The sequence below is a fragment of the Manis pentadactyla genome, chromosome 10 (assembly GCF_030020395.1).
Source record: "Manis pentadactyla isolate mManPen7 chromosome 10, mManPen7.hap1, whole genome shotgun sequence".
In the NCBI taxonomy this organism is placed as follows: Eukaryota; Metazoa; Chordata; class Mammalia; order Pholidota; family Manidae; genus Manis; species Manis pentadactyla.
In genome coordinates this window covers 65,782,633-65,802,723 of record NC_080028.1, presented here as the reverse complement: position 1 = coordinate 65,802,723, position 20,091 = coordinate 65,782,633, and positions in this window count along the sequence as shown.

Sequence of the window (20,091 nt, the reverse complement as noted above, 5' to 3'; positions counted from 1 at the left end):
TAGGCTTGTGCTTACCCTAAGGTTTATATACAGCTTCCTATATATACATAAAATAAAATACTCTCTATTAAGTTGATGATCACTAATTTCAAACAACTACTAAAAGTGCTACTTTTTATTCTTCCTCCTATAAATTTTATGTATATGATATTATAATCTGTTTCTCTATTTTTGTTTATTTATTTTGGTAATATACAGTCACCTGAGCAATATTGCTGTTACTAGATTCCCCCCATTGTCAAGTCCCAACCACATACCCCATTACAGTCACTGTCCATTAACATAGTAAGATGTTATAGTGTCACTACTTGTCTTCTCTGTGCTATACTGCCTTCCCCATGCACACCCCTACATTATGTGTGCTAATCGTAATGCCCCTTATTCCCCTTATACCTCCCTTCCCACCCACCCTCCCCAGTCCCTTTGCCTTTGGTAACTGTTAGTCCATTCTTGGGTTCTGTGATTCTGCTGCTGTTTTGTTTCTTCAGGTTTTGCTTTGTCCTTATACTCCACAGATGAGTGAAATCATTTGGTACTTGTCTTTCTCCACCTGGCTTATTTCACTGAGCATAATACCCTTTAGCTCCATCTGCGTTGCTGCAAATGGTAGGATTTGTTTTCATCTTATGACTGAAAAATATTCCATTGTGTATATGTACCCCTTCTTTATCCATTCATCTACTGATGGACACTTAGGTTACTTCCATTTCTTGGCTATTGAAATATTGCTGCAGTAAACATAGGGGTGCATCTGTCTTTTTCAAAGTGGTCTCCTGCATTCTTAGGGTTTATTCCTAGGGGTCGAATTCCTGGGTCAAATGGTATTTCTATTTTTAGTTTTCTGAGGAACCTCCGTATTGCTTTCCACAATGGTTGAACTAATTTACATTCCCACCAGCAGTGTAGGAGGGTTCCCCTTTCTCCACAACCTCGCCAACATTTGTTGTTGTTTGTCTTTTGGATGGTAGCCATTCTTACTGGTATGAGATGATATCTCATTGTGGTTTTAATTTGCATTTCTCTGATGATTAGCAATGTGAAACATCTTTTCATGTGCCTATTGGCCATCTGAATTTCTTCTTTGGAGAAGTGACTGTTCATATTCTCCACCCATTTTTTAATTGGATTATTTGCTTTATTTTTTTGGAGGTGTGGGAGTTCTTTATATATTTAAGATATTAACCCCTTATCAGATATGTAATTTATGACTATATTCTCCCATACTGTAGCATTCCTTTTTGTTCTGATGGTGTCCTTTGCTGTACAGCAGCTTTTTAGTTTGATATAGTCACATGTTTATTTTTGCTTCTGTTTCCTTTGCCTGGAGAGCTATGCTCGTGAAAAAGTTGCTCATGTTTATATTCAAGAGAGTTTTGCCTATGTTTTCTTCTAAGAGTTTTATGGTTTCATTACTTACATTCAGGTCTTTGATCCATTTTGAGCTTACTTTTGTGTATGGAATTAGACAGTAATCCAGTTTCATTCTGTTACATGTCAATGTCCAGTTTTGTCAACCCCAGCTGTGGAAGAGGCTGTCATTCCCCCATTATATATCTATTGGCTCCTTTATCATATATTAATTGACCATATATGGTTGAGTTTATATTTGAACTATCTATTCTGTTCTAGTGTTCTATGGGTCTGTTCTTGTGCCAGTACCAAATTATCTTGATTACTGTTGCTTTGTAATAGAGTTTGAAGTTGTGAAGCTAGATTCTCCCCTCTTTATTCTTCCTTCTCAGGATTGCTTTGGCTATTTGGGGTCTTTTGTGGTTCCATATGAATTTTAGAACTATTTGCTCTAGTTCATTGCAGAATCATTTTGGTATTTTGGCAGGGATTGCATTAAATCTGTAGATTGCTTTAGGTAGGATGGCCATTTTGACAATATTAATTCTTCCTATCTATGAGCATGGGATGAGTTTCCATTTATTGGTATCTTCATTAATTTCTCTCATGAGTGTCTTGTAGTTTTCAGAATATAAGTCTTTCACTTCCTTGGATAGGTTTATTCCTAGGTATTTTATTCTTTTTTATGCTATTGTGAATGGAATTGTCTTCCTGATTTCTCTTTCTGCTAGTTCATTGTTAGTGTAAAGGAATGCAACTGATTTCTGTGTCCTAATTTTGTATCCTGAAACTTTGCTGAATTCAGATATTAATTCTAGTAGTTTGGAGTGGAGTCTTTAGGGTTCTTTATGTACAATACCATGTCATCTGCAAATAGTGACAGTTTGACTTCTTCTTTACCAATCTGGATGCCTTGTATTTCTTTGCTTTGTCTGATTATCATGGCTAGGGCCTCCAGTACTACATTGAATAACAGTGGGGAGAGTGAGCATCCCTGTCTTGTTCCTGATCTTAGAGGAAAAGCTTTCAGTTTCTCACTGTTAAGTATGATGTTGGCTGTAGGTTTGTCATATATGGCCTTTATTATGTTAAGGTACTTGCTGTCTATACCCATTTTGTTGAGAGTTTTCATCATGAATGGATGTTGAATATTGTCAAATGATTTTTCAGCAACTATAGAGATGATCATATGATTTTTGTTCTGCTTTTCATAGATGAGGTTGATGGATTTTTGAATGTTCTACCATCCTTGCATCCCTGGAATGAATCTCACTTGATCATGGAGTATGATCCTCTTAATGTATTTGTAAATTCAGTTTGCTAACGTTCTTTTGAATATTTTTGCATCTATATTCATCAAGGTTATTAGTCCGTAGGTTTTTTTTTTTTTTTTGGTGTCTTTGCCTGGTTTGGGTATTAGAGTTATGCTGACTTCATAAAATGAGTTTGGACGTATTCCCTTCTCTATTATTTTTTGGAAAACTTTAAGTAGAATGAGTACCATGTCTTCATTATATATTTGTTAAAATTCAGCAGTGAATCCATCTTGTATGGGAGTTTTTGTTCTTGGGTAATTTTTTATTACAGATTCAATTTCCTTGGTGGTAATTGGTCTGTTTGGACTTTTTGTTTCTTCTTGGGTCAGTCTTGGAAGGTTGTATTTTTCTAGAAAGTTGTCCATTTCTTCTAGGTTGTCCAGTTTGTTAGCATATAGATTTTCATAGTATTCTCTAATAATTCTTTGTATTTCTGTGGTGTCTGTCATGATTTTTCCTTTCTCATTTCTGATTCTGTTTATGTGTTTAGATTCTCCTTTTTTCTTGATAATTTGGGCTAGGGGTTTATGTATTTTGATTACTTTCTCAAAGAAGAAGCTCTTGTTTTCATTAATTTTTTTTCTATGTTTAATTCTTCTCAATTTTATTTATTTCTTCCATGATCTTTTTTATGCCCCTCCTTCTTCTAGCTTTGGGTTTCAATTGTTCTTCTTTTTCCCATTTCAATAATTGTGAATTTAGACTTTTCATTTGGGATTGTTCTTCTCTCCTTAAATAGGTGTGGACTGCTATATGCTTTCCTCTTAGAATGCCTTCAATGCATCCCACAGAATTTGGGTCATTTTTCTGTTGTTTTCATTTGTCTCCACATATTGCTTGATTTCTGTTTTAATTTGGTCATTGATCCATTGATTATTTAGAGCATGTTGTTAAGCCTCCATGTGTTTGTCAGTTTTTTTTTTTCCTTGGACAGTTTATTTGTAGTTTTATACCTTTGTGTTCTGACATGTTGGTTGGTTTCAATATTTTTGAATTTGCTGAGGCCCTCTTTGTGGCCTAGTATGTGGTCTATTCTGGAAAATGTTCCATGTGCACTTGAGTAGAATGTGTATACTGCTGCTTTTGAGTGTAGAGTTCTGTAGATGTCTGTTAGGTCCATCTGTACTAATGTGTTATTCAATGCTTCTGTTTCCTTATTTATTTTCTGTCTGGTTCATCTGTCTTTAGGAATGAGTGGTGTGTTGAAGTCTCCTGAAATGAATGAATTGCATTCTATTTCCTCCTTTAATTCTTTTATTATTTGTTTTACATATGTAGGTGCTCCTGTGTTGGGTGCATAGACATTTATAATGTTTATATCCTCTTGTTGGATTGACTCCTTTATCATTATGTAATGTCCCTCTTTTTTCTTGTGACTTTATTTGTTTTGAAGCCTATTTTCTCGATACAAGTCTTATATTACCTGCTTTTTTCTCCCTATCATTTGCATGACATGTCTCTTTCCATCCGTTCACTTTTAGTCTGTGTATATCTTTGAGTTTTAAGTGAGTCTCTTGTAGGCAGCATATAGATGAACCTTACTTTTTTATTCATTCAGTAACTCTGTGTATTTTGATTGGTGCTTTCTGTTCATTTACATTTAGGGTGATTATTGATAGATATATTCTTATTGTCTTTGTAGGTTTTGGATTCTTACTTACCAAAGGTTCAAGGGCAACTTCTTTACTATTTAACCATCTAACTTAACTTACTTATTATGCCTTTATAAACACAGTCTGATGATTCTTTTTTTCTCTTCCTTCTTTTTCTTCCTCCTCCACTCTTTTTATGCTAGGTTTCTTATTCTGTACTCTTTGTGTATCTCTTGACTGACTGTATGGATAGCTGATTTAATTTTGCATTAATTAGTATTTAGTCTATTTCATTTGCTGTAATTTTATTTTCTGTGGTGACAGCTATTTAGCCTTAGGCATACTTCCATGTAGAGTGGTCTCTTTAAAATACACTGTAGAGATGGTTTATGGGAGGTAAATTCCCTCAATTTTTGCTTATCTTGGAATTGTTTAATCCCTTCTTAAAATTTAATTTATAATCTTGCTGGCTAGAGTATTCTTTGACTGAGACCCTTCTGTTTCATTTTATTGAATATATCATGTCTTTCCCTTCTGGTCTTTAAGGTTTCTGCTGAGAAGTCTGATGATATCCTGATGGGTTTTCCTCTGTAGTTTATCTTTTTTCTCTTTCTAGCTACTTTTAGTACTCTGTCCTTATCTTTGATCTTTGCCATTTAAATTATTATATGTCTTGGTGTTGTCCTCCTTGGGTCCCTTGTCTTGGAAGACCTGAGGACTTCTATGGCCTGAGAGACTATTTCCTTCCCCAGATTGAGGAAGTTTTCAGCAATTATTTCTTCAAAGATTTTATCTCCCTTTTCTCTCTCTTCTTCTTCTGGTACCCCTATAATGTGAATATTGTTTCTTTTAATTTGGTCACACAGTCGTCTTAATATTCTTTCATTCCTAAACATCCTTTTTTCTCTCTCTGTCTCAGCTTCTCTGTATTCCTGTACTCTGATTTCTATTCTATTAACAGTTTCCTCCACCTCATCTAGTCTGCTTCTAAATCCTTCCATTGTTTGTTTCATTTCTGTTGTCTCCCTTCTAAATTCACCCCTTAACTCTTGCATATTTTTCTGTAGCACCATCAGCATGCTTATTACTTTTATTTTGAATTCTCTTTCAGCATGATTTGTGATTTCAGTCTCACCAAGCCCTCTTTCTGCTGTTTTAGGGATTTTGGATTGAGCAAGGTTCTTTTGCCTTTTCATGGCAATTGGAGTGGTCACCAGTGAGTTGCACGTGTGTCAGCTGGGATAACAAAGTCTCTTCCTGCTTGTCTGTTCCCTTGGCTGTCTCCACTTTCTGTGCTGGTTAACCATGAACAGAGAGTAGACTCTTGGTTAATCCCCTGATCTGCCTTCAGTATCACGGCCCTTCAGCTGGCCTAGGAAACTGGCAGGTGTCACAGGTGAGCAGCACCTGTTCTGCCATGAAATCAAAGTCCCTTTATGCCTCCCAGTCTCTGGGGCCATCTCCTCTGTGTGTGCCGGTCAACCATGGGCAGAGAACAGACTCTGAGTTAGTCCCCTGAACTGCCATGGGCAGGGTGGTCCTCAGGATGGCCTAGGGCACTGGCAGGGGCTGCAGGCAAGCAGTGTGTTTTCTGCTATGACAACAAAGCCCTTTCTTCCCTCCTGGTCTCTGTGCCTATTCCTTCTGTTTGCTGGTCAACTGAACACCTGGAGCAGCTTCTGGGTCTGGGCTTGTTAGCCACACACAGGGTGAAGCCTCTGTGTTAAGCTGTTTGGTTGCTGCAGGTGGGGCTGCTTTCCGGCTGGTCTGCATCAAAAGCAGAGATAGCCAGTTTGCCCACATGTGCCAATGGGAAGGAATGAATGGCAGGCTGCTTATCATGGTGGGGGGCCACAGAGCTGTGTTGCCATCTAAGGAAATAGGGCGCCTAGAGACTGGGAGGCATGAGGGGCTTTGCTTTCATGGCAGAACATGTGCTGCTCACCTGCGACACCTGCCAGCTTCCTAAGCCAGCTGAAGGGCCACCATACCCAAGGCAGATCAGGGGATTAACTAAGAGTCTACTTCCTGTTCATGGTTAACCAGCACAGAAGGTGGAGACAGCCAAGGGGACCGACAAGCTGGGAGGGACTTTGTTATCCCAGCTGACACATGTGCAACTCACTGGTGAGTTCCCAGCCTGCTGGGCTCTGTATGCCAGGCAGATTTTGTCCACTTGTTTAAATCCTTGTCCCTTAAAGTCTTTTAATGTGCCTGCTTTTCTTTTGTCCCATGGCAGCCACTGTGGGAACCTGTTCACAGTCTTATTCTTGGATTTTGCTTTTCCGCTCCTGTAATATCCAGAGCACTGTGCAGTGTGTGTCTGTGTTTCTGGGTCAGACTACTAGAGCAGTTTATTTAGCAGTGCTGTGCTTCCACTCCCTCCTTGCTCTGATTCTTTTCCTCTTGCTGGTGAGCTGGGGAGGTGGGAGTGCTCGGGTCCCACTGGGTTGTGGCTTTGTACTTTACCCTTTTCCATGCGATGTTGGTTTCTCACAGATGTAGACTGGCTGGTGTACTGTGACCTCTGGTCACTCTTTTAGTAATAGTTGTATTTCATGTATTTTCAAAATATATGGTTTGGGGAGGAGATTTCCACCACCCTACTCATGCCACCATCTTTGTGTAAGTCCATTATCTATATCTTTTAATTTTTTGTATCACTTGACTCTGTATATAGTTGACTTTACTACTTTTGTTTTTTGAGCTTTGTACTTGCTTTTTAAGTGATTTATCTATTATACCTTTACTGTAGATTTATGTTCACTGATGCAAAACATTAAACTTAAAAATATTTCCATTTAAAGAAGCACCCTTATCATATCCTCTAAGGTGGTTCAGTGGAGATTAATCCTTTTAACCTTTATCTGAAAAAATTTACGTCTCTTCTTCAATTTTGAGTAATAACCTTGCTGGGCATAGTGTTCCTGGTTGTACATTTTTCCCTTTTAGCCCTTTCAATATTTTACACCCCTCTTTCCTGGCCTGTAAAAGTTCTGCTGAGATATTTGCTGATAACCTTGCGGAGTTTTCCTGGTAGGTAACTGTCTGCCTTTCTCTTGCTGATTTAAGATACTCTCTTTGTCTTTAATCCCTCCCATTTGATTACTGATGCTGTGGACTTCCTTGAGTTCCTCTTGTTATGGTCTCCCAGCACTTCCAGAACTGGATGTTTATTTCCTTCTACAGATGGGGAAGTTTTCAGCTATTATTTCTTCAAATAGACTTTCTACCTACTCTCTCTTCTCCTATGGATCCCCTGTTCTATGAATATTCTTTTGTTTTGAGTTGTTACAGAGTTCTCTTAGCATCTTCTCGATCTTTGGAAATTCTTTTTTCTCTCTGTTCCTCAGCTTGGTTACTTTCCACTACACTGTCTTCCAGCTTGCTGATCCATTCCTCTGCCTTTTGTAACCTATTATTCATTCCCTCTGTTACATTTTTCATTTTTGTTATTGTATTCTTTAACTCTGAATGATTCTGTTTTATATTTTCTATTTCTTTTCTGAAGTTCTTGCTCAGATCATCAGTTATTTTTCCCAGTTCAGTGAGCATCTTTATGATTCTCACCTTGAATTCTTTCTCAGGAAGATTGCTATATCTGTTTCATTTATCACTTTTCTGGTGTTTTCTCTTCTTCCTTTGTTTGGAACACATTCCTCTGCCTCATTTTGTCTGGGTTTCTGTGTATCTGCCTTTGTTTTGAATATTTGAATAGATCAGCTATGCCTTCTGGTCTTATAAGTTATGACTTGACTTTATGGAGCGAGCATCTTGTGGTGCCCAGAAGTGCAGAACCTCCTACTTTCCAGAGCCTGGTTCTCTGTTGTAATTGAGCCATAACTGCTGGTGATGGGCTGTGGGTGGGGCCCACCTTTATGCCAGTGTACCAGAATGGTAAATCATCACTTCTAGCCTTTGTGTGCCCTTTGTGTGTTTTCTGGTATTTCTACTGATACGTATTATGTGTGGGGCTGCCCTCTGTCAGCAGTTACCTACTACCAGTGGGCCAAGTGTGCTAGGTGGGCCAGGTCCCCAGGGAAATTACAGGACTGGAAGCAGGGCAAGTGGAGAGTTTCAGATCTGGTTCCCACAAGTGTCTGGCCAGTTGGGCCAAGGAGGGCTTGAAAAGTATCATCTATCTGCCCTTTCTCCTCTGGAGAGAGCTCTAGTAGGTCCCTATCCCTCTGGCACTCTTCCCAAGGCTACCAAAACTTTTATACTGCTGCCTTTGTTTTAGGTCTCAGAGGAATCATCAGAGAACACTGGCCTTACACCAGAGACTGGAGTCTCAGCGTCCCCCCACAGCACTCTAACTCTTTCTGGTGTCCATCCCCACCAACCTTTAAGCCCATACAATGAGAACTCATCATCTTGGAGAAGATCATCAAGGCCAGGTGTGTTGAGTTCCTGAGCATTTATGCCATCCCCACTTTATTCTTCTCCTTTTCATTTGTGGGCTGGGTTGGGGGAAGGGCATTACCCTGCACCTTTACCTTTTTCAGTGTGGTCTTCTCTTCTTTACCAGGTATAGATTGTTCTGCAGTCTTCACGTTCTTTTCAGAGTTAGTTGTATTCAGTGTGGTTGCTTCCTTGGTGTGTATTCCTCCCAAAATGAATGTTTCATCTTGATTTTTATCTTTTGAGGTTATATACACATATAAAGTATGTATGTGCATATTTATGCACATATCTAATATAAGCTTATTTACATATTTATGTACATATGTATGTTTATATATTCTCCCTTATTAGATTGCAGTGCTTTGTGAAAAATAGATGATCAAGTACATTTCAATTAATTACCAAAGTATATTTATGCATCATTTGATCTTTCTTTTAATTAAAAAAATATTATCCTGTAAATATGTTTCTTATTTTTTCCTGTATATTTAAACTTTTTCAAAACCTTAGAACAAATAAATTCTTCTTCCAGTGTAAATCTCTGTAGGCCTGCTCTTGGCTATCTAGATCCTTCTATCCAGTATGACTTTTCTGGATTAAAGAAATCACAATGCCAATTCCTTTGACAAGTATAGATTTTCCAAAGTATGGAAAATAAAATAAAGTATTCTTTTACCAGCAGAATCAGTACATTACTTGTTTCCTAAATTACTGAATCACATTGTACTATAATATTTATTTTTCTTTCCAATGCACTAAATAGGAGATTATTATATACTCTTAAGTTCTGATCAGGAATATAGCTCTGCTTTCATATAAAATTACCGCTTTGTTTTTTCTGTAGTATCCAGCTCATTAGATCCATGTTCACGGTATTCATCTATTTGTATTGGTAACAGTGAGAAATTATTTCTGTTGCATTTGATGGAGTTTAACCACAAGTCACTCATTTTTCTAACATAAGACTGACTGGAATGGATTAAAGGAAAACTTCAGACTATAAGAAATGTTTCATGATTGCTTCTTTCTGACCTGAAGACTTTGATATATGGCTTCTTACATGAAAGAAATTTCCTGTTCTTTCTACCCATGGAACTAGATGCCTGTCTATTTGAAAATATGAGTGGTTAATGTTAACTTCCCATAGTTCTGACACCTTACTTGAGATTAGTGATGGTCAAAACTATATGTTCTCTAAACTTTCAACTGCCTAGTTTCTCTTAAAGCCTATGTATTTATTTCTCTTGCTTATGTCACCATCTATATCTTAACAAAAGATTTTACAAGCTTCAATTAATTATAGTAATCACAGGAAATCCCACTGATAAAACTCCTATGAAGTTATGTTATGAATAAAGACCACTGGTAACATTGTGTTTTTCTCACTTAAAACAGAAAATATGGCATAAGTATATTTATGCTCCTTTCAGGGTCATTGGACCTTATGTTTTAGTGTCTTTTGACCAATGTGAAGGAAATACTAAAGATCATGTTGGGTGAAAATATTAATAGGCAAAATAATAACATACACTGTAGATGATTTTAACTCTTAGATTCTCATATATTTGTACTTTGCTCATAAAGAAGGAAATAAGAGATTAGATTGTTTTACAATTAGTTTCTAGAGTTAATATTGTATATAAACCAATTATGTCTGTGACACTGATTACCTAAGTTGATAGAGTTGATCTGCCCAGATAGATGAGTAATTTCTTTCTCCTTCAAAACTTCACATATTTATTTCTTGAATGTATGCACTTCTTAGGAGAGAAGGGCTTTGCTGGGTAGAAAACCTATTTATTTCTGGAAGATAAACAAAACTATTCTCTTCACTACAAGAACCAAAACAAATTCTAAAAATGGATCTAGTTTATATTCAGGAAAAATACCAATTATTTAGATTTTTCTTAAACATTATCTTATTCAGATTATTTTAATAAAACAGTTTAGAATGTATAAGATGTAGTTCTGTCTCTTCCAGTATAGTTTCTGGAAGAATAAAATTGATTAATTATACTGTTAATAATCCTGAGAATCAAAAAGTATCTGTTTTATTAAACCCCTTTAGATAACAGAGTTATACAGGGACTTTCCAGCAAAACAGTTGAAGTTGAACAAAACAGTTTAACAGTTTAGACTGATCTTTTGTCTTGTTAGGGTGCAACAGTTTCTTAGGGTAACCCTACTATGTGACAAACTGAAAATGTATATAAGCTTAAACATAATAGAATGTTATTTTCTGGTCACATAATAGTCCAAAATAGGTGTTCCTGGATGACAGGAAACTTTCCTTTAATGTGTGAATCAAATACTCAAGCTCATTTCACCTGGCAGCTCCACCATCTTGTAGGACTACATGGTTGTGTGCACCTATTTAGTGGGAGAGCTTATGTGAAATATCTTTGAAGTGGTGCATCACTAATTTTTTCTGAAAGGATATACTGTCTATCTTTAAAGGCTATTTGCTTTTAAATACATCCTGTTTCTTAAGATTCAGACCTTGCAAAAACATGAGTAATGCATGGAGAATTGTTGGACGCATTTGGAATAGGTGTTGGGATTAGCTTTCTATGAGACTGCAGAACTTTTGTGTCCTAGTTCCTATTATGCAAGTTTAGTGTGTTTGGATGTTAAAGCTGGCATATTCAAAACCACTCTAGTTTCAAATCATGGTTTCTTTGAAAATAAAATCCCCTAAGATACTTAGTAGGCTTCTGATGTATTTGCTTCTACTCAATTCCTTTGGCCTATAGCCACACCTATCATTTTGTCATGTATTTAATTTTCTGTTCTTCTTTATTTATTTTATTTTTTCTATCCTTGGCACTCCTTTGTTGTTGGGCTACCTTAAGTCATATACAACAGTAGTTTTGGGTAGGCAGCTAATTATTCATAGACTGATCTTGACTGAATCTCAATAGGCTCTTGTCTCAGTCTTAATCAGTCATATTTCTCATTTTGATGGATCTGAAAACAGTTGTCATCACAGATTTATGGATACTCAATGTCCCTCTTATTTCAGTTTATCCACAGTTCAATTCTGCATGTGCTGATCTTTTTTTTGTAATGTTTTACTATAGGGTATAAAAAGCAGCTAAAACATGTAATAAACTAAGTCTGTTTAATATTTCACCTACAGCTGTAGCCTATAAACTAAAACCAAAACCTAGTAGTCAACTTTAGGTGACAAAGAATGTAGTTCTAAGAATTGCCCTGCTGGAGAATGTATAGCATTGTAGACAATAAATCTTGAAGACCTGTTTTCAAGTTCTTAGGTGGTAAAAGAGACTTTCCTTTAAAAAAAAAAAAAGCAAAGACATGCTATCTGTATATGATCAATTTTAAATAATATTAGGGTGAGTTAGTTTGATAATGGCTATATTTATCCCTTACAGTTTGTAAATTGGTTTCACATGCACTAGGATGCATGTGATACTGTTCTTTAGCTCATCACTGCATTCCCAGTACCTGACAATGTGCCTGCCACATAGAATGAGACAGTAAGTACATGATGAATTCATGAATAAGTGTAGGTAATCCTTTCAACAACCCTATAACATAGTCTACGTCATAACTATTTTATAGATGAAGAAATTGGGAAATAAAAGATTGATTGTCTAAAGTGAAACATTTACTCAAAGAAACAATAGTCTAATTTGTGTGAATGAAAACTCTGTTATTGGCCATATAAATAAATATGGCTATAGTTGAGATTAAAAGAAGATACAGAATATGATTGTGTGTGTATGTGTGTGTGTGTATAAAACATTCTATATATAAGTAAATACTTGAAAATTATTAGGAAAAAAGTGCATGTACATTATACTTAGAATAATTATTGAGCTGAGAAAGATCTTAGATAGCATCTAGTCTACTTACCCACTTTATGTTACAAAATGAAAAGAACATGCACATGTATTTATGAAACTTTTCAACTAGACTATTGTGTATAGAATTACTTTGACTGTGTCAGTCATTAGGCAGTTTACTTATAATGACCAATATGTCAAAGTGTGATATCACCCTCCTAGAGCAGGTGACATTCATAGTACAGCAGTCAAACTCAAGGCACTCATGCCAGTGACACTGCTACTTTTTTTGGAACTCTTGGACTCAGGTCATGTACAAAATTAAACTTCAATAAGATGAAGTGATTGGATTAGCTGTTTCAAAGGTCTATGTAAAATTTAAAACTGTTTGATTTTACATGGATGTATTTCAAGAGTTTTTAACCTGAGGAAATATCATTATATATACACCTAATGTTTATTGCTTGAGACGGTGTCCAACAAAGTAAAATATAGAAACATTTCAAAGATTAGTTAAGTGGATGAATTTTTAACAGTTATCTGGAAATAGTCACATACTCTTGGAACATGGGATTTTAAAAAAATCTGTGGCTGTCAGGCTATATGACAAGAATAAGTGTTTATTACTTCTGTCTAAGGACACTTGGGATATTAATAGAAAGGTAACTAAATACAATCTTGTTTTATTGTTTCCATAAGTAACTTTTAACTGAATTTAATATAAATAAAAATAACTGGATTACTAACAAAATTTCAGTGTATGCTGAATTTTAATGTCTTTTAGCAAAATTTTTAAATATTTTTGTCCATACTTTTTAACTTTGGCAAATGAAAGAAACAATGAATAAATTCTTAAGGCAACATTTTCTGAAGATAATGGAAATGCCAATATAGTGGCAATTTAATAACTTACGAAAGTAAAATTTTAAAACTAGGCCTGAAGCCTGTACCATTGATACAATTACATATTACACCCTTATTCTGATTATAGAAATCAATCTTCCCCTGCAATAAGAAGTTACCTATAGTTTTATTTTTTTCCATAAATGCTTTTGCTTTAATTGAAGTAGTTTTAAATTCTCCAGTGGAACCTCCATCATTCTTACCATAATGATGGTAAGTGCAATTTTTATAAAGCAAAATACCAAGTCAGTATATGAGTTTTATGTCTCCAATAGTAAAATAATTCTGAGCACTACTGTGGGGGCAATATCCAATGAATTTATTTAGAATGAATATGTCATAATTGCTCTTCATTAATATATCTAGAAAAACTAAATGTAGGATTAATTTGATATTAATAAAACATTCTTAAAGAAATGCAAGAAAATCACATTTTATTAATGAAATTTAGTTTATTCTGTTAATGCAGACAAGAGGCATTAAAAGATGTCTTGTAAGAGCACATGCTTTGAACCATTCTGCCAAAGTTCAAATCCCTACAAATATCGTATATGAAAATAGGTAGGACTTTTTAATCATTTGGTGCTTCAGTTTCTCTTGTGTACAAAATGAGGATAATAAATATATTCACTTGATGAAATTATAATGGTTATATGATTTAAAATACACAAAGTGATTAGAATGATGTCTAGCATCAGCCACAAGGTAGCTGAGTCCACATGAGTATAGAGCTATTTCCAAGTCCGTAGCAGGAACCATGGCTGGAGAAAATGCAGCCCGGGTAGGCCTGCTTTCTCAGTACAGCCCTCCTTGGTCTTGGGCTCCAGCAAAGTTTTGCAGCTTCCTACCTGGATCCCAAAGCTCCCACAAAGGCAGATATTTGTTCATAGATGTCTGCCCAGTTATTATTGCTGTTAAGGAGATACCATCAGAGGATATATTAACCTGCCATCTTTCTGACATTACTTCTAATTTTTCTTTTAATATGCATGTTTGCCTGAACTCAGTAAACTAATGCATTAGAAGATTCTTTGTCAGTATAGGCACATTTTTATTATCTCTTCATATCAAAATTCTTAATTGTAATGGAGAAATAAGAATATTGACATTTCTTACACAATATGGTATGTGAATTAAATGTAAGATTAATATCTGTAAAGAGTAAAGGTTCTGGAAAATTTTAAACTTCTATACTTATAAATTGTACTTCTATACTCACTAAAAATTATTTTTTGCTTCTTTAGCATATGTTTGTATCTCTTTCATTAAAAACACAGTTAAAGCATATTTTCTTTACAGGTTTTGAGTGGAGGATTTCATATACAAAATTCATGGATACCAAATTACATGTAATGTGTAACTGTCAAGGTTAATTACTTAAATTGAGCTTCTCTTGCAACAATTCTAGGTAAGAAACACTGACTCACCTGAAGCAATTAAAATTTTAATAACATCACCAGATACACAATAAACAACAAAATAGCCCCTAACATCACATCATTTTAACTTTAAAATTATGACAAAAAATACAGGTAAAAAATTATGTAGTATTTAATGTGATCTGTGAATATACTAGAGTCAGTGTTATTATCAGACATTTAAAAATTTACTATATTTTCCTCAGAACAAATATATCCACATTTCTCTAGAACTTTGTTTAATATTTGAGAGGTTAGATAAACTGATCTTTAGGTCTTCTTCCTTCTAAAGACTCCATGATTCTATTCTCTTTTTTTGTTTTTTCATTATTTTCTAAATTCCTACATTCATGCGCTGGTCAAAGAGCTTACCAACAAAGGTTTTCATTTTTCTTGGCATTTTCAGGGTTCCTATTTACTTCTCCACATTCATTTCTCTCTTGCAAATATCATCAAGTCTGTAAACTAGTCTATTCTAGAAGAATTCTTTAAGGTCACTAACATGGTAGCTAGCTTGGAGCAGTCTTAATTTTTTTTATGCAGCACTTCCTAGTATTTTCTGAGGTACCTGGTTTCATATAAATGCATTACAACTTTTTATCTTTCTGTAGCTCGTAATAGTTATCTAACTCACCAGTGTTTCATCTAATGTACTTTGCTTCTGGGTAGTTTTTGTCTTGAGGTATTTGATATGTCTATGTTCATATTGCCAAGTAGCAAAACCATTTTGTATTCAATTCCTTCCTCTAGATGCTATTAATTCCAGATACAGATAGAAAACTTCCTTCCATTGCAACCACAGGAGACCACTTTACTTAAAAACAGCTTTTTTTTTTAAGGCTTAAGTTTATTTAATATGTTTAGCTGTGAAAATTCTGTCCTCAAAAGTCTATAAGTTATATTGTTTCATTATTTGGGCTTTATTAATTTGGATCTACATTTAAAAATATATCTTTAAAAAATAGATAATAATAACTCTATTTAAAAGATACTTTGATTTTCCTTCATAAGGAAAAACGAGAAATGAGGCATAGAAGTATTTGGGTAATGAACTGAATATTAGGTTAGTCCTTCAAAACACCACGAAATAATAAGAGGATTCTTACATACCATGGATGATATTTTTAAATGCACATTATTACCCCTTTTTTTATAAGAATTCTATCTAAACAGCTCTCTTTTCAAAAAGTTGTGCTGTCCCAGTTTACTATACTTTAGGTATGATGTTATAATTTTGATTCCAGTTCACCTTAAACCAGTTGTAGGATTAAAAAGAAAGTATGGCTGATACTAGCTGCAATTTCTATTAGCTTAGCAAAAAGATTAGATTAATTAATAGAATTAAACAGGATAATTTTTTATAAGAGATAGATTGCTGTGTTTGTGTGTGTGATCAGAGTGGTAGACCTATTTCAGATAACTAAGTTGGTGACAATGGTAAAACATCTGAGATAATGGGATAAAACCACAGGATCCTCAAAATTTAACCTCACGGGCTATTGATGTAAACAGTCCTAAGAAATGCCAAGGTCCAAGAGAGTAAATGTTAAAGAGCCGCTCAAGAGTGGCAGTAATGAGTGGTTATGGAGAAGGGGAAACAAATTGCTCATAAACCTCTCTGCTTCAGGTTTGGCTTTAGAGGATCCTACATATAAATGTCAAGCTAAAAAACAAAATTAAGTAAATATGTGAGAAAACATATGAGGGCCTATGTTACTCAGGATCTAATGCTTAACACTGGTACAACACAATGCGTAATCAAAACATAAGCTCCTAGCACTGTTGGGTCCCTGGCAAGTCCTCATCTCTTGCCACCATGTCCAAATTCTAAGTTTATTGGTTCTCCCATCGTCACAGGTGAGACACAGATTAAGAGGAAAGGTAAATTAATAAACATAGTAAATCTTTCTCAGACTGCATGAATATAACAGATCCTTGCAAAACAAATGTTTGTAAAAAGTTTCAAAAATCTAAAAATGAGATCTTTTCTGGGCTATTTAATTTAAAAGGTGAATTTAAGTAAAATGTTTTTTTAAAATATGATATATAGGAACTATACAACCAAAATAGCATTCCAATATTTCCAGGCAATTAGGAAAGAAAAAAAATAATGGCAAGACTATCAAAAAGAATCATACACAATGAAAAAAATGATATCTATAGACACTATTTTATTTATAAGACCATAGCTTTAAAAAATTAAGACTTTCAAAAGTACTGCATGCATTTATACATTGCATAAGTAATAAACTTACGTATGATGAAGCTAAGGTATTTTTTTATTTAAGTATCATTGATACACAATCTTATGAAGATTTCACATAAACAGCATTGTGATTTCAATATTCATCCATAATATGAAGTCCTCACCCCCCATCCATGGCAGTCACTGTCCATCAGCATACTAAAATGCTATAGAGTCATTACTTATATTCTCTGTGCTATACAGCCTTCCCTGTGACCTACCTATCTATATTCTGATTGCAAATTATAATACCCCTTAATCCCCTTCTCCCACCCTTCCCAGCCACCCTCCTCAACCCCCGGAACCTCTAGTCCCTTCTTGGAGTCTGTGAGTCTGCTGCTTGTTTGTTCCTTCAGTTTTGTTGTTGTTTTACTCCACAAATGAGTGAAACAATTTTGTACTTGTCTTTCTATGCCTGGCTAATTTCACTGAGCATAATACTCTCTAGCTCCATCCATGTTGCTGCAAACTGTAGGATTTGTTTTTTTTCTATGGCTGAATAAAATTCCATTGTGTATATGTACCATTTCTTTATCCATTCATCTACTGATGGTCTTAGGTTGCTTCCATATCTTGACTATTGTAAATAGTGCTGCGATAAACATAAGGGTGCATATGTCTTTTTGAATTAGGGGTCTTGCTTTCTTTGGGTAAATTCCTAGGAGTGGGATTCCTGGGTCAAATGACATTTCTAATTTTAGGTTTTTGAGGAACCTCCATATTGTTTTCCACAATGGTTGAACTAGTTTACATTCCCACCAGCAGTGTAGGAGGGTCCCGTTTCTCTGCATCCTCGCCAGCATTTGATTTTCCTAGTCTTTTCTATGTTGGCCATTCTAACTGGTGTGAGGTAATATCTTATTGTGGTTTTAATATTCATTTCCATGATAATTAGCGATGTGGAGATTCTTTTCATGTGCCTGTTGGCCATCTGAATTTCTTCTTTGGAGAAGTGTCTGCTCATTTCCTCTGCCCATTTTTTAATAGGGTTATTTGATTTTTAGGTGTTGATGCATGTGACTTCTTTATGTATTTTGGATGTTAGCCCTTTGTTGGATATGTTATTGACAAATACATTCTCCCATACTGTAGAATGCCTTTTTGTTCTACTAATGGTGTCCTTTGCTTTACAAAAGCTTTTTAGTTTGAAGTAGTCCCATTTTTTCATTTTTGCTTTTGTTTCCCTTGCCCAATGAGATGTGTTCAGGAAAAATTTGTTCATGTTTATACTCAAGAGATTTTTGCCTATGTTTTCTTCTATGAGTTTTATGATTTCATGACATTCAGGTCTTTGATCCATTTTGAGTTTATTTCTGTGTGTGGAGTTAGACAATAATCCAGTTTCATTCTCTTACATGTAGCTGTCCAGTTTTGCCAACATCACTTATTGAAGGGACTATTATTTCCCCATTGTATATCCATGGCTCCTTTATCATATATTAATTGCCATTTATGTGTGGGTTCATATCTGGGCTCTCTATTCCATTCCATTGATCTATTCTTCTGCCAGTACCAAATTGTTTTGATTACTGTGATTTTGCAGTAGAACTTGAGGTTAGAGAGCATAACCCACCCAGCTTTGTTCTTCCTTCTCAGGATTGCTTTGATTATTTGGGGTTTATTCCTAGGTATTTTATACTTTCTGATACAATTGTAAGTGGAGTTGTTTTCGTGATTTCTCTTTCTGCTCATTCATCATTAATATATTGGAATGCAACAGATTTCTGTGTATTAATTTTGTATCCTGCAACTTTGATGAATTCAGTTATTAGGACTAGTAGTTTTTTGGTGTATTCTTTAGGGTTTTTTATGTAAAATGTCATGTCATCTGCAAACAGTGACCATTTAAGTTCTTCCTTACCAATCTGGATGCCTTCTATTTACTTATGTTGTCTGAGTGCTGTGGCTAGGATGTCCAGCAGTATGTTGTGTAAAAGTGGTGAGAGTGTATAGAGCATCCTTGTCTTGTTCCTGATGTTAGAGGATGAGCTTTCATCTTTTTGCTGTTAAGTATGATGTTGGCTTTGGGTTTTCATACACGGCCTTTATTATATTGAGGTATTTACCCTCTATACCCATTTTGTTGAGAGTTTTTGTCATAAATGGATGTTGAATTTTGTCAAATGCTTTTTTAGCATCTATTGAGATGATCATGTGAATTTGTCCATCTTTTTGTTGATATATATGATGTTGATTGATATTTAAATATTGTACCATCCTTGCTTCCCTGGAATAAATACCACTTGGTTATGATGGATGATCTTTTTGATGTAATTTTGAATTTGGTTTGCTAATATTTTGTTGAGGATTTTTGCATCTATGTTTATGAGGGATATTGGGCTGTAATTTTCTTTTTTTGTGTGATGTCTTTGTCTGGTTTTGGTATTTGAGTGATGCTGAACTCATAGGATGAGGTTGGAATTATTTCATCCTCTTCTAGTTTTGGAAAACTTCAAGGAGGATGGGTATTAGGTCTTCTTTAACTGTTCGATAAAATCTAGCTGTGAAGGCCAGAGGTTTCACTCTTAGGTAGTATTTTGATTACTAATTTGATTTCATTGCTGGTTATTTGTGTGTTCAGATTTTCTGTTTTTTTCCTTGTGTCAACCTTGGAAGGTTGTATTTTTCTAAAAAGTTGTCCCTTCATTCTAGGTTATCCAATATATTGGCATTTAATTTTTCATAGTATTCTCTAGTAATCCTTTGTATTTCTGTGTTATCTGTAGTGATTTATCTTTTTTCAATCTTGAGTCTCTTTGTGTGGGTACAGTCTCTTTTTCTATGTAAGTCTGGCTAGGGGTTTATCTATTTTGTTTGTTTTCTCAAAGAACCAGCTTCTGGTTTCATTAATTCTTTCTGTTTTATTCTTTTCAATGTTGTTTATTTCTGCTCTGATCTTTATTATGTCCCCCCCGTTCTACTGACTTTGGGCCTCATTTATTCTTCTTTTTCTAGTTTTATTAATTGTGAGTTAAGACTGTTCATTTGGGACTGCCCTACTTTCTTGAGGTAAGCCATATCCTTTGCTCTTTAAACTGCCTTCACTGTATCCCA